Consider the following 12518-nt stretch of genomic DNA (forward strand, 5'->3'; position numbering starts at 1 on the left):
TCAAGATGGCAGAGTATGAGGATGTGGGACTCACCTCCCCTCATGAACACATCAAAAATACATGTACACGTGGAGCAATTCTCTCTGAAAACTAACTGGAAACTGGCAGAAAGACTTCTGTACAAACAAGGCTGTAAGAAAGATCCACACAAAATCAGATAGGAAGGAAAGAAAAGTGATCAGGTTGGAACCTTTGCCCCTGGAAGGGGACTCAGAGGAAAAGGGAGATTACACGGGCAGAGACCCACACTGGGGAGTAAGTGGTTTGAGCCACAGATTGGGCACCCCACTCCTGGGGTCCTACACAAGGGAGATGAGCCCCTTGGTTGGTCAGAGGACCACTGGGACTAACAGGAGGGCTGAGGGAAGCCTGAACTTTGCCCTTGAGGAGTGCATGCATGCTGGCTTGTCCCCAAGGCAGAGTAGAGAGGTTGGATTGAAGACTCTTCTAGTGGCTGCTGGGTTTCCCCTGACCACCTCTGCGTGTGCCCCAGTCTGATCCAAGTAAATGGTCCAGTCTCACTTACTCCATGTTGTAGCTCGGCACTGGATCTAGGGCTGCCGTGACCAGAGAAGAATCTCGGCCGTGGGACACAGAGGCAACGGGGTCCCAGAGTGTCATCTGGGTGGGGTGGTGGTGGCCATTGTTGGTGTGTGCTCAAGCAGCGCCTCAGAAGAGACCCAGAACTCTGATGGTGGCCAGTCCACAACAGCTTACACCCTGATACACACAAAGAATCCATGTGGGTCCCACCTGCCCTGCAGTGTGGCTCCATAACAGGGTGGGGGCAGTGATCAGCTGTGGGGAAAAAGTGTACTTCACAGTAATACAGTAATAGTAGGGGACTTTAACACTCCACTTAAGTCAATGGACAGATCATCCAGACAGAAAATCAATAAGGCAACAGTGGTCTTAAATGACACAGTAGACAGCTGGTCTTAGTAGATATCTACAGGACATTCCATCCACAAACAGCAGAATACACATTCTTTCCAAGTGCACATGGAAAGTTCTCCTGGATGCATCACATTCTAGGCTACAAAAGAAGTCTCAATAAATTTAAGAGAATAGAAATTATATCAAGCATTTTTTTTCTGATCACAATATATAAAACTAGAAATCAATTACAGAAAGAAAAATAGGAAAAGCACAAACACGTGGAGACTAAATAACATGCTACTTAAAAAACCAGTGGGTCAATGAATATATCAAAGAGGAATCAGAACATCCTTCAAGACAAATGAAAATGGAAACACAACTTTCCAAAATCTATGGGATGCAGCAAAATCAGTTCTAAAAGGGAGGTTTAGAGTGATACAAGCCTTCCTCAAGAAACAAGAAAAATCTCAAATAAACAAATAACCTACCATCTAAAGGAATTAGAAAAAGAAGAAAAAATAAAGCCCAAAGTAAACATAAGGAAGGAAATCATAAAGACCAGAGAAGAAATAACTAAAATAGAGACCCCCCAAAACAATAGAAAAAATCAGTGAAACTAAGACCTGTTTTTTTTGAAAAGATAAAATTGATAAACCTCTAGCCAGGCTCACCAAGAAGAAAAGAGAGAAGACCCAAATAAAATAAGAAGTGAAAGAGGAGAAATAACTGATACCACAGAGATACAAAAAATTCATAAGAGAATACTATGAATTGTTATATACCAACAAATTGAACAACCTAAAAGAAATGGACAAATTTCTAGAAACATATAACCTGACAAGACTGAATCAAGAAGAAACAGACAATTTGAACAGAATGACTACTAGTAGTAAAATTGAATTTATAACCAATAAAACTCCCAGCAAACAAAAGTCCAGGACTGGATGACTTCAGAGGGGGGATTCTACCAAACATATAAAGAAGAGCTCATACCTATCCTTCTCAAACTGTTCCAAAAAATTGAAGACAATGGAACACTCCCAAATTCATTCTACGAGGCCACCATTACCCTGATACCAAAACCAGGCAAAGACACTACAAAAAAGAAAGTTACAGGCCAATATCTCTGATGAATATAGATATTGAAATCCTCAACAAAATATTTGCAAACCAAATCCAACAATATATAAGAGGATCATACACTACGATCAAGTGGGATTTATTCCAGGGTCACAAGGATGGACAAAATTCACAAATCAATCAATGTGATTCACCATATTAACAAAAGAATGAAAGTCACATGATCATCTCAATAGATGCAGAAAAAGCATTTGACAAAATTCAACATCCATTAATGATAAAAACTCTCATCAATGTTGGTATAGAGGGAACATATCTCAAGGCCATTTATGACAAACCCACAGCTAACATCATACTCCACAGTGAAAAGCTGACAGCTTTTCTTCTAAATTCAGGAACAAGACAAAGATGCCCACTCTCACCAATTTTATTGCAAGTCCTAGCCACAGCAATCAGACAAGAAAAAGAAATAAAAGGAATCCAAATTGGAAGGGAAGAAGTAAAACTGTCACCATTTGCCAGTGGCATGACACTATACATAGAAAACCTTAAAGACTCCATAAAAAAACTGTTAGAATTAACAAAGGAATTCAGTAAAATCGTAGGATACAAAATTATTATACAGAAATCTGTTGCATTTTTATACTCTAATAGCAGACTCTCAGAAAGAGAAATTAAGAAAACAGTCTTATTTACAACTGCATCAAAAAGAATAAAATACCTAGGAATAAATTTAACCAAGGAGGTGAAAGATCTATACTCTGAAAAGTACAAGACATTGATGAAAGAAGTTGAAGATGAAAGAAATTGAAGATGCCACAAAGAAATGGAAACATATAATATGCTCATGGATTGGAAGAATTAATATTGTTAAAATGTCCATACTATGAAAAGTAATCTACAGATTCAAGGCAACCCCTATCAAAATACCCATAGCATTTATCACAGAACTAGAACAAATAATCCTAAAATTGTGTGGAACCAAAAAGACCTCAAATAGCCAAAGCAATCTTGAGAAAAAACAAAGCAAGAGTTATCACACTCCTGGATTTCAAACTATAATACAAAGCTATAGTAATCAAAACAGTACAGCACTGGCACAAAAATAGACACATAGATCAATGGAATGGAATAGAGAGCCCAAAACCAAACCCTTATATGCTCAATGATTCTAGAATAAAGGAGGCAAGAGTATACAATGGGGAAAAGAGAAACTCTGCAATAAATGGTGCTGAGAAAACTGGACAGCTACATGTAAAAGAATGAGATTAGAACACTTCATTATACTATAAACAAAAATAAAATAAAAATGGATTAAAGACCTAAATGTAAGACCTGAAATCATAGGATTCCTAGAAGAGAAAATAGAAAGAACACTCTTTGGCGTAAATCTCAGTAATTAAAAAAAAATTTGTCTCCTAAGGCAAAAGAAATAAAAGCAAAAATAAACGGGACCTAATTAAACTTAAAAGCTTTTTAAAAAATTGAAGTATAGTGATGTACAGTATTATATGTTACAGGTTGCAACATATGATTCACAATTTTTAAAGGGTATACTTCACTTATAGTTATTATAAAATATTGACTATATTCCCTGTATAATATATCCTTGTAGCTTATTTATTTTATACATAAAAGTTTGTACCTCTTAATCTCCTCCCCCTCTTGCCCCTCCCCACTTCTCTCTCCCTGCTGGTAACCACTAGTTTATTTTCCGTATCTGTGAATCTTTCTTTTAAACGTAAAAGCTTTTGCACAGCAAAGAAAACCATCACCAAAATGAAAAGATAACCTATGAAATGAGAGAAAGCATTTGCAAATGATATGAGTGACAAGGAGTTAATAACCAAAATATATAAATAGCTCATACAACTCAATATCAAAAATAAAAACAACTCAATCAAAAAATATGCAGAAGACCTGAATAGACATTTTTCCAAGGAAGACACAGTGACTAGTGGGCACATGAAAAGATGCTCAACTTCACAATTTATTAGAGGAATGCAAATCAAAACAACAATGAGATACCACCTCACATCTGTCAGAATGGCTATCATCGAAATGACCACAAATAACAAATGTTGGCAAGGATGTGGAGAAAAGGGAAACCTTGTACATTGTTGGTGGGAATGTAAATTGGTGTAGCCACTATGGGAAACAGTATAGAGGTTCCTCAAAAAACTAAAAATAGCACTCCTATATGATCCAGCAATTCCTTTCCTGGGTATATATCTGGAAAAAATAAAAACACTAATTTGAAAAGATACATGTACCCCAATGTTCATGTATTCATAGTCATTTACAATAGCCAAGATATGGAAGCAACCCTAGTGTCCATCAACAGACAGATGGATAAAGAAAAAGTGGTATGTGTGTGTGTATATATATATATATATATATAGGGAAAGGGGAGGGGAGGGGCAAGACAGAGGTATGGGATTAAGAGATACAAACTACTATGTATAAAACATATAAGGAACAAGGATATATTGTACAACACAGGGAATTATAGCCATTATTTTATAATAACTTTTAATGGAGTATAATCTATAAATATACTGAATTCTATGCTGTACACCTGAAACTAATATAATATTGTAAATTACACTTCAGTAAAAAAAAATTCAAAGTAAAGAAGATTGGCACTATTATAAACTCAAGAACAACAACCTCAAATGGGTACTGTATACTCCCAGGCAATTACCACATTTCTCTAGGAAGCTGGATTTCCCATTTTCCAAGACCTCTCTTTCCTCAAATTTTCCACTCCTCTTTTGCTTCCTTTATTTTCAGAAAATGAGTTTGCCACAAAATTAGAAAAAATTGGTAAGAAAACAGCAGCCAATAGGCAGGAACTCCATATTTCCATCACCAAATTTACAAACCTACCTTCCTTTGCACCCATGCTATTCTTCTTTTGGTACAACAAAGGAAATATTCTTCCTATAAAAGCAGATGATGTACATGTACTCTGGATCTCATCTTATGAACTCCATCCCTGTGATCTTCTCTTATACATCATCATTTCGACCTTTCTTCTATAATAATTCCTGTCAGCACTCAAATGTACAATACTATAGTATAGTATATCTGGAGCCAAACTGCCTGATTTGCTTCCCTGCTTTTGCATTAAATAAATGCTATTGAGAGTTAATGCTTTGAGATATACTATGTTTGCTCTTCCTTTTCTATATATCTTTTTTGTCTGTCCACCCCCACCCATTATGTAAATCTTCTCTCAATACATTCAGATTTAATAGTATTCTATTAATTTCATCCTGAAGAAATATTTTCCAGGGCATTCTGATCCACTTCCATTTGGATAGGTTTTTCTCCAGCCTGTTGCATGTCTGTCATTTTGATATCTGCCTTTATCATCCTACTGGGAAAAATCTTTTCACCTCTTTCTTTTGTTGTATTACCTAGATCTCATATCTTCTTCCTCTTTCTTGAGTTAGCTCTTATTTTAGCAAAACACATTCTCCAGTAGCTTCCTGAGAAAGAGCACATAGGATCTTATATATCTGAAAATATCTTTTATTTCATCCACATGTTTGATTGCTAATTTGGCTGGGTATAGAATTTTAGGTTAATGTCTGCTAGGTTTCAGTGTTGCTGTTGAAAAGCCAAAAGGATTTATGATTCTAAATTTAGGGCTTTCTCTTTGTTTCTAGTATTCTCAAATTTTCATGACGCTGTGTTTTGGAGTGGATCTATGTACTATGTTGGGTACTTGGTAAATCCTTTCAATCTAGAATCTCATGACCTGCAGTTCTGGGACATTTTCTTGAACTATTAGTTGTTGGATTCCTTCCCTCCATTTTCTCTGTTCTTTCTTTTTGGAACTTCCACTATTTGGATGTTGGACCTCCTGGACTGGACCTCTATCTCTCTGTTACTGGGAGCTTTCTTAAAATTTACCTACAGCTTTCTGTTGCACTTTCTTTCTGCTATTGTATTTTTAATTTCAAAGAATTACTGTTTGTTTTTGAATTTTTATCATATTTTTCTGTAGTTTCATTGATGCAAAATCTTCTCTTACTACTTTAAGAATATATGTGTAAATACAATGTTAGTATTTTTCTGTCACCATAGTCTCTGTTTATTCCATGTTATTTTTTTTCCTAAGTTTGTTTTCACTTTTGTGTTTCTTATTAAAGAGTATCTTCAGATGTCTGATGATTCTTGACTATCCACTCAAATTTAAGAATTTGGCAAAAATTAAGTTCTGTGGTGTGGATGGGGCTGGTTTACTGTGGAATTTACTGTAGAGTGATCATGTAGGGTCAGCTGGTTGGAAAATATTTCATGTCAATATCATTAGTTTTTTTTGTTGGTGTTGTTCCTCAGAGAAGAGTTTTCCAAAATCCTGCCTGAAGGGCATAATTCTGGCAGCTAGCATTCTTGGAGCCTAGTGGCAGAAGGTTTTTTGTCTCAACATTCAGCATATAAAAACACCGCGTCATCCTCTTTATTTTAGTACAGAGACCCTCTGTTTTGCCCTCAACTAGAGGCAATGCAGCAAGCACTTAGTTGCTCGGAGTGAGAGAGGAGATCTGAAAGGTATATTTCTTAACCAGATTCTCCATTTTCATGATTTTTTTCCACCCCTGTTTCCAGAGGTATTAACACCACCAATTCCTGAATTTGAGGGGAGCTCCATGGAAAAATAGGGTTGCTGCTTTAGGATTCAGCTTTTTCAAATCTGCTAGGTCAGTTATCACTCATCCAACTCCTGGCTATCTTCCAAAATTTTGTTGGTATTATTTATCATCTCTTTGTCCTTGAGAGTTTCTGCCTTTTAAAATCCCATAATTATTATTTAATGCAGTTTGGGGAGAGTAGACGACCAATGAATATGTTCAACCTGCTATCTTTAACCAGACATCCTATTTACTCCAACCCACATCCATCTAGCTTCTTTCTCTACTATTTCCCTGAAATAGCTCTTGGTAAGTTCATCAGTGAGCTCTAGGTTGCCTAATTCTACAGACTCCTCTAAGCTTCCTCTAATTTGACCTTTGTATAACATCCAACAAACAGTTCTGTTTCTTAAATAACCATATTCTCTTGGATATCATGACAAGAAATTCTTACACACCTCTGATCTCTTCTGAACTCTCAGTTATCCTTGGTGGCTCTCCTTCTTTAACAGACTTCTAAATGTTGGCAGTTTCTCTGTGGTTTGGTGATGAGCCTTCCTCTCTTTACACACTCTCTCTAGTTGATCTCTTCCATTCTTATATCTTGTAACTATTTATAGGTCAAGAAATTGAAAATTTAGATCTTAATCTTTGGACATATTTTTTTAACTTCAGGCCTGTAGTTGCCTTTATGACATCTCCTTTCAGATGACTCACAAACATCGTAAACCTAACATGTCCAAAGTCTTATTTTCTCTCTTCCCTCCAAATATTCCTCCCCTCTATCTTCCATGGGTCAATAAATGTCACTTTCATCCACCAGATGCTTGAGTAAAAATCCTGAGAGACATTCTAGATGCATCCCTATTACTCCTCATGTCACCAAGTCCTGGAGATCCTATTTCCAAAATAAATCTTAAAATGATCCTCTTCTATTGACATTACCTAGTCCAAGCTATTATCCATTTATTGGCTTTTGATCCTTGAAGAAGTTATCAAACTTCTCTAATCCTCAGTAACCATACCTACAAAATACAGAATAATAATACCTATCTCATAGAGTTATTGTGAAGATTACATGAGATAATACATGACAATGCTCTGTACATTGTAAGCACTCAACAAATGCTATTATAATTATTATCACCATCATCATCACATACACGTATTACTGCAGTAGCTTCCTCCTAACTGGTCCTCCACTTCCACTCTTGCCCCCTTAATCCATTCCCTACAGAGCAGCTAAAATAACTTGGAGAAACATAAATTTGATGCCTTCTTTAAAGTGCTTTGTCCTCCCAGTGCTCTTAGGATATTCCTAAATTACACGTTAACATCATTTGTTTATATTTTCATTTATTTAAATAAATACTGAATGTCTATTATATATCTAGTACCTTATTAGGTGTTCAGAATAGAATGGTAATAAGAAATAACTGGTCCCTGCCCTCATGGACAAACTATTTGGGGACACACATAACATAAGCAAATAACATGTGGTAAATATGAATAAGGATAAGTGCTTAATATAGCTTATAGATGCTGCGAATCTGAATACTTGCTTCTAAAACTTCATCTCATGTTCCTCTTTCCCTGCTTACCACCCTATGGCCAGACTGGCCTGGAAAATATTTCATTTCCTCCTGCAACATAGTGTTTGCAAGTGTTATAGCCCTACTTAGAATGCTCTTCTTACTCATCAGCTAACTCCTATTCATGCTTCAGGTTTTAGCTCAAATGTCACTTTCTCAAAAAGGCTTTCCCAGATTAATCACTTTAGGTTCTCCCACCCCATTATTCTCGTCATAGCACCTGTATTTCTATTTCTTTATAGCATTGTGTTTCCCCTCCCCTACCCTATGTATACCCAGCACCTAGCGCAGTTCCTAGAACAACATGAACATTCAAAAATGCTTATTGAGTGAATGACTATCCCTGTAATCCTGAGGTAGTTGATACCATATGGTCCAAGAAGTAAAATTAAAGAAAACTGCTTAACAATTTATCTGAGATATATTGACTTTAGCTGTTTCTAGCCAAATTCAAGATCATTTTCTCAGTCTTCACTGTTATAGAGTAAGAGTAAAAACAATACGGCTGGATGTTAAAGGAAGGGTCTAATGGGAAGAGTCACTTTGGCAGAAGGTGAACATAATTCAAAGTCTGTTCCTTAGTTTTGTAGGTTTAAAAAACTTGATTTGATTAGTTTATTCCATAATATTCAAGCTCTGGGAGAAGTAATTCAGTCTAATAAAATTCATAAGAGAAAGATTTATCAATCCTAATACAAAGTATTTAAGTCATAGTAGAAGGAAGTTTGGAATTCTATAGTTGTAAAGTTATGTCCACAATAGGATGGATAATTTTGTGAAATATCCCATGTAATAAACTCTAAAAAGGATTCTTACTCTATGATAAAGGACACATTTTCTTTTTCTATTTAATTCAACATAAATATCCAACAGGATTGAAGTGAACTGTGTTAGACATATTCATTGTTACTTGATAAAGTACTTCTTCCTTTAAAATAAATACTGACAAATTCTCACTATCCCCCCCTCCATTGTTGATGGTAAAATTATTGAAAATAAATTTATTTTATTTTTATTTATTTTTGGTTGCGTTAGGTCTTTGTTGCTGCATGCGGGCTTTCTCTAGTTGCGGCGAGTGGGGGGCACTCCTCGTTGTAGTGTGCGGGCTTCTCTTATTGCAGAACACGGGCTCTAGGCATGTGGGCTTCAGTAGCTGTGGTGCGCAGGCTCAGTAATTGTGGCTCGCGGGATCTAGAGCGCAGGCTCAGTAGCTGTGGTGCATGGGCTCAGCTGCTCTGCGGCATGTGGGATCTTCCCAGACCAGGACTTGAACCCGTGTCCCCTGCATTGGCAGGCGGATTCCTAACCACTGCACCACCGGGGAAGCCCTAAAATTATTAAATCATTTGCTTCATACGTGATATTTCCATTTCCAACATTATATCTTTTTTTAAAACACATTTTATGGCAGTTTTTTTTGAATATCATAAAAAAGGTGTTGCTGTGGATCTCCATTTCCAGTAATGTTGGGCTAGGCATTCAGACAAACCCTTCTTGCTGAAGCAGTGGAAAGCCAAAAATACAGTGAAGAATTTGAAGGATTGCCAAGGCCTGTATCAGGATGAGGATAGAAGTCAGGTGTGATGCAACCAACATTTGGGACCACTTTTATTCTGGAGACATTCCTCTATTCCAGAATGGGTGGCTGAGATGCTGAGGGATGCTTCTGATAGCTCCACAGAAGCAAGGGATCCGAGATTGGAGTCCAGATCCACTAATGGTTGGGACCTAGTGAACCACACTCACTGCAGGTTGGGACCTCAAAGAGCTGTACCCGAGAGTGAGCATAAACTCTCCCAGCACTGGGATGGGGACTAGCTCTGTTGGACTTACTAAGTTACGGTTATGTCTATATACTCTACTTTGTGAGCCAGTTAAGAGGCTATCAGGAATAATTTTGTCTATATTTTGTATTTAACCTCAGCATTGATTTTGAACTTGACTCCTGAGTAAGCTTCAATTCCAAATTAACAGCTTTCAGCCTACTGCAATTATTCAAGAGGGCCATCATTAGGGTTTTAGACCTGGTCAAGTCACTGTGACACCTACTCTAATTATTAACAAGATTAATTAATGAAGCCCTTCAATTGAATACAGAGAAACGCCATCATAGTAAGATCAGAAAACACTTCTTGTTATACAGAAGGAATTTTAGAAAGATAGAATGGCAGAGGAGCAGTTATGAGGAAGGCAGTTACCAAAGTAAAGACAAAAGACTATTCTCGAAGCTGGTTTCTCATGAATTCTTGATTTTTTACTAAACTCACACATATGGAAGTCATAAAAGTTTTAGTGAGTGTAGGAAAATATGTTCATGATACCCTGGCACTTGATGTCATCTGATAAATACCCTCAAAATCTATAAACACAATAGAGATAAAGACAATCCAAGTCAGAACAAAAATTTAAAACATAAATGTATTTGAGATGCTTTTCTATTCTTAAACCTCTCATTTTAGATTTAGAGATATAATAAACATAGTATATACTACTCCCAATTATTGAAGCCCTACCTTGTAGACTCCACCTTATTACTAAATAAGAGTGTAAGCCATTCCTTTCCAAACACTAACTGGATGGTAAGAGCAGAAAAAGAGAGAAAAAAAAAAAAAAGAAAGAAAACCACATGCTTTTTTTTTTTCCTAGCGAAGAAGTTCTTTTTCAAATTATTCATTTCATAACTAGCATTTGAAACAAAATTTTCAAGATGTCAGGGGCCTAATGACTTGTAGCTCTATTTTTCACTATGCAGGAGGTTACATCACAATATTTGACCTTAATATCAAAGCATCCCTTTCTATTTGTGTTAGGTTTTTGAGGTAAATTTTACTTTGTAATATTCACCCCTTACTGGTCTGAGTTCTTTCCTTCAGAGCCTCGGAGAATAAATGTACTTCATCGTTCACACAACACTTTCCCAGATTTGAAGTTAGCTGTCACATCAATCTGAGACCCCTTTTCTCTTTTACAGGTAATTGTCTACAGTTCCTTCAGACATCCGATTACAGCTGTCAAACCTTAGATTTTCATCATGTTTTACAAGTAAAACCCTCATCCAAACCAATGCAATGTGATTAAAGTAGGATACATTAATACTATTGCTTCCTTTTTTCTAGATCTTTTAACTATTAAAATGCAACTATTTTTGCAACCAAAGTCATATCACCCTGTTGGGATCAGAATAGTTAAGTTCTATTGCTATTTCTTCCTCAATTCAACTATAAAGCCAGGTTTTACTCATCCTGGACTCACATAATGTGTTGTGTTAGCACTTAAGGGCAGGACTTCACATTTATGAGTATTCAATCTTAGGATTTTTCAGCCTGTTGAGATTTTTGAATTGTCATCTATTGTTATCTATAACTTTAATAACTGTCTTTAAATAGTGGATGAAGACGGATTGCATGAGGCCAAGTATATAGGACTGACATAAGCCATCAGAGGTTTCTGGAAGTTGACACTGATTCGTTTATATAACCGTAGTCATAGTTGTGGTTCTCAAATTTTTATTATCATCAAAATTATCTGGAGGGCTTGATAAACAGATTGTTGGTCTCATTTATTTCTGACTTCTGAGAATTTACATTTCTAAAAAGTTCCCAGGCAATGTGATGCACACATTTTGAGAAGCATTGCCTTATGGGTAGTTAATTGTTCAACAAACTACCACCACATATCCCAGGAGACTCCTTACAAACCTTTTAATATGATGTTTGGCTTGACTTATTCTAAGGTTGGATTTATGTTGACCCCCAAAGATACATTTTGTCCTGATGCACAAACTGATCAGATTGCATTATGGTTCCACTCCCATAATTTTTATGCTTTCATTGAGAAGGAAAGGGTAAGTAGTTCAGTTTAGTTAGAGAGCCGAAACTCTGGGCAATTCTAACTCCAGTGCTGTTTCAAATAAATGTTTAAATGTTGATATTATCAAAGATGAAATAAATTCTCCCAGAGAGATGTTGCAGTTTCCAAACAGATAGATCTAAGTTCACACAGACCTCAGTCTATTATAAATGAAAGGGAACATTCAGCCTTTCCACTTTGACACTTTGTCAGCAACAGACATTGAATTACAACTTTCAGGAGCTGATTGCATACCAGAAAGTTTGGAGTCAAAGACGGGAAATTTCAAATGCCCTCTGGTGTTAAAAAGAAAAAACATTTTACTTTCTCTTATCCAAGTGGTTAAGACTCCACCTATAGAGTGAGATTTGGCAGAGATTCGTACATAAGTCAAAGCAGTGATGATAAATATGTAACTTGACTGTAGCAGTTGTTCACTGGCCCTCTGCCCTCCCCAAAATATGCTCAGACAAC

General features: G+C 36.5%; 1 long non-coding RNA gene across 1 annotated transcript in view; it reads left to right on the top strand.

Annotated features, from left to right (window-relative positions):
* LOC117311562 (uncharacterized) overlaps positions 1-11274 on the top strand; it is a 33548-nt gene extending 22274 nt beyond the window's left edge. Inside the window, exon 3 of the long non-coding RNA XR_012330895.1 lies at positions 11167-11274. This is a non-coding gene — a long non-coding RNA (uncharacterized lncRNA). The remainder of the gene's footprint in view (positions 1-11166) is intronic.
* Positions 11275-12518: the final 1244 nt, after the last annotated feature.

The sequence above is a fragment of the Tursiops truncatus genome, chromosome 1 (genome assembly GCF_011762595.2).
Source record: "Tursiops truncatus isolate mTurTru1 chromosome 1, mTurTru1.mat.Y, whole genome shotgun sequence".
NCBI lineage: Eukaryota > Metazoa > Chordata > Mammalia > Artiodactyla > Delphinidae > Tursiops > Tursiops truncatus.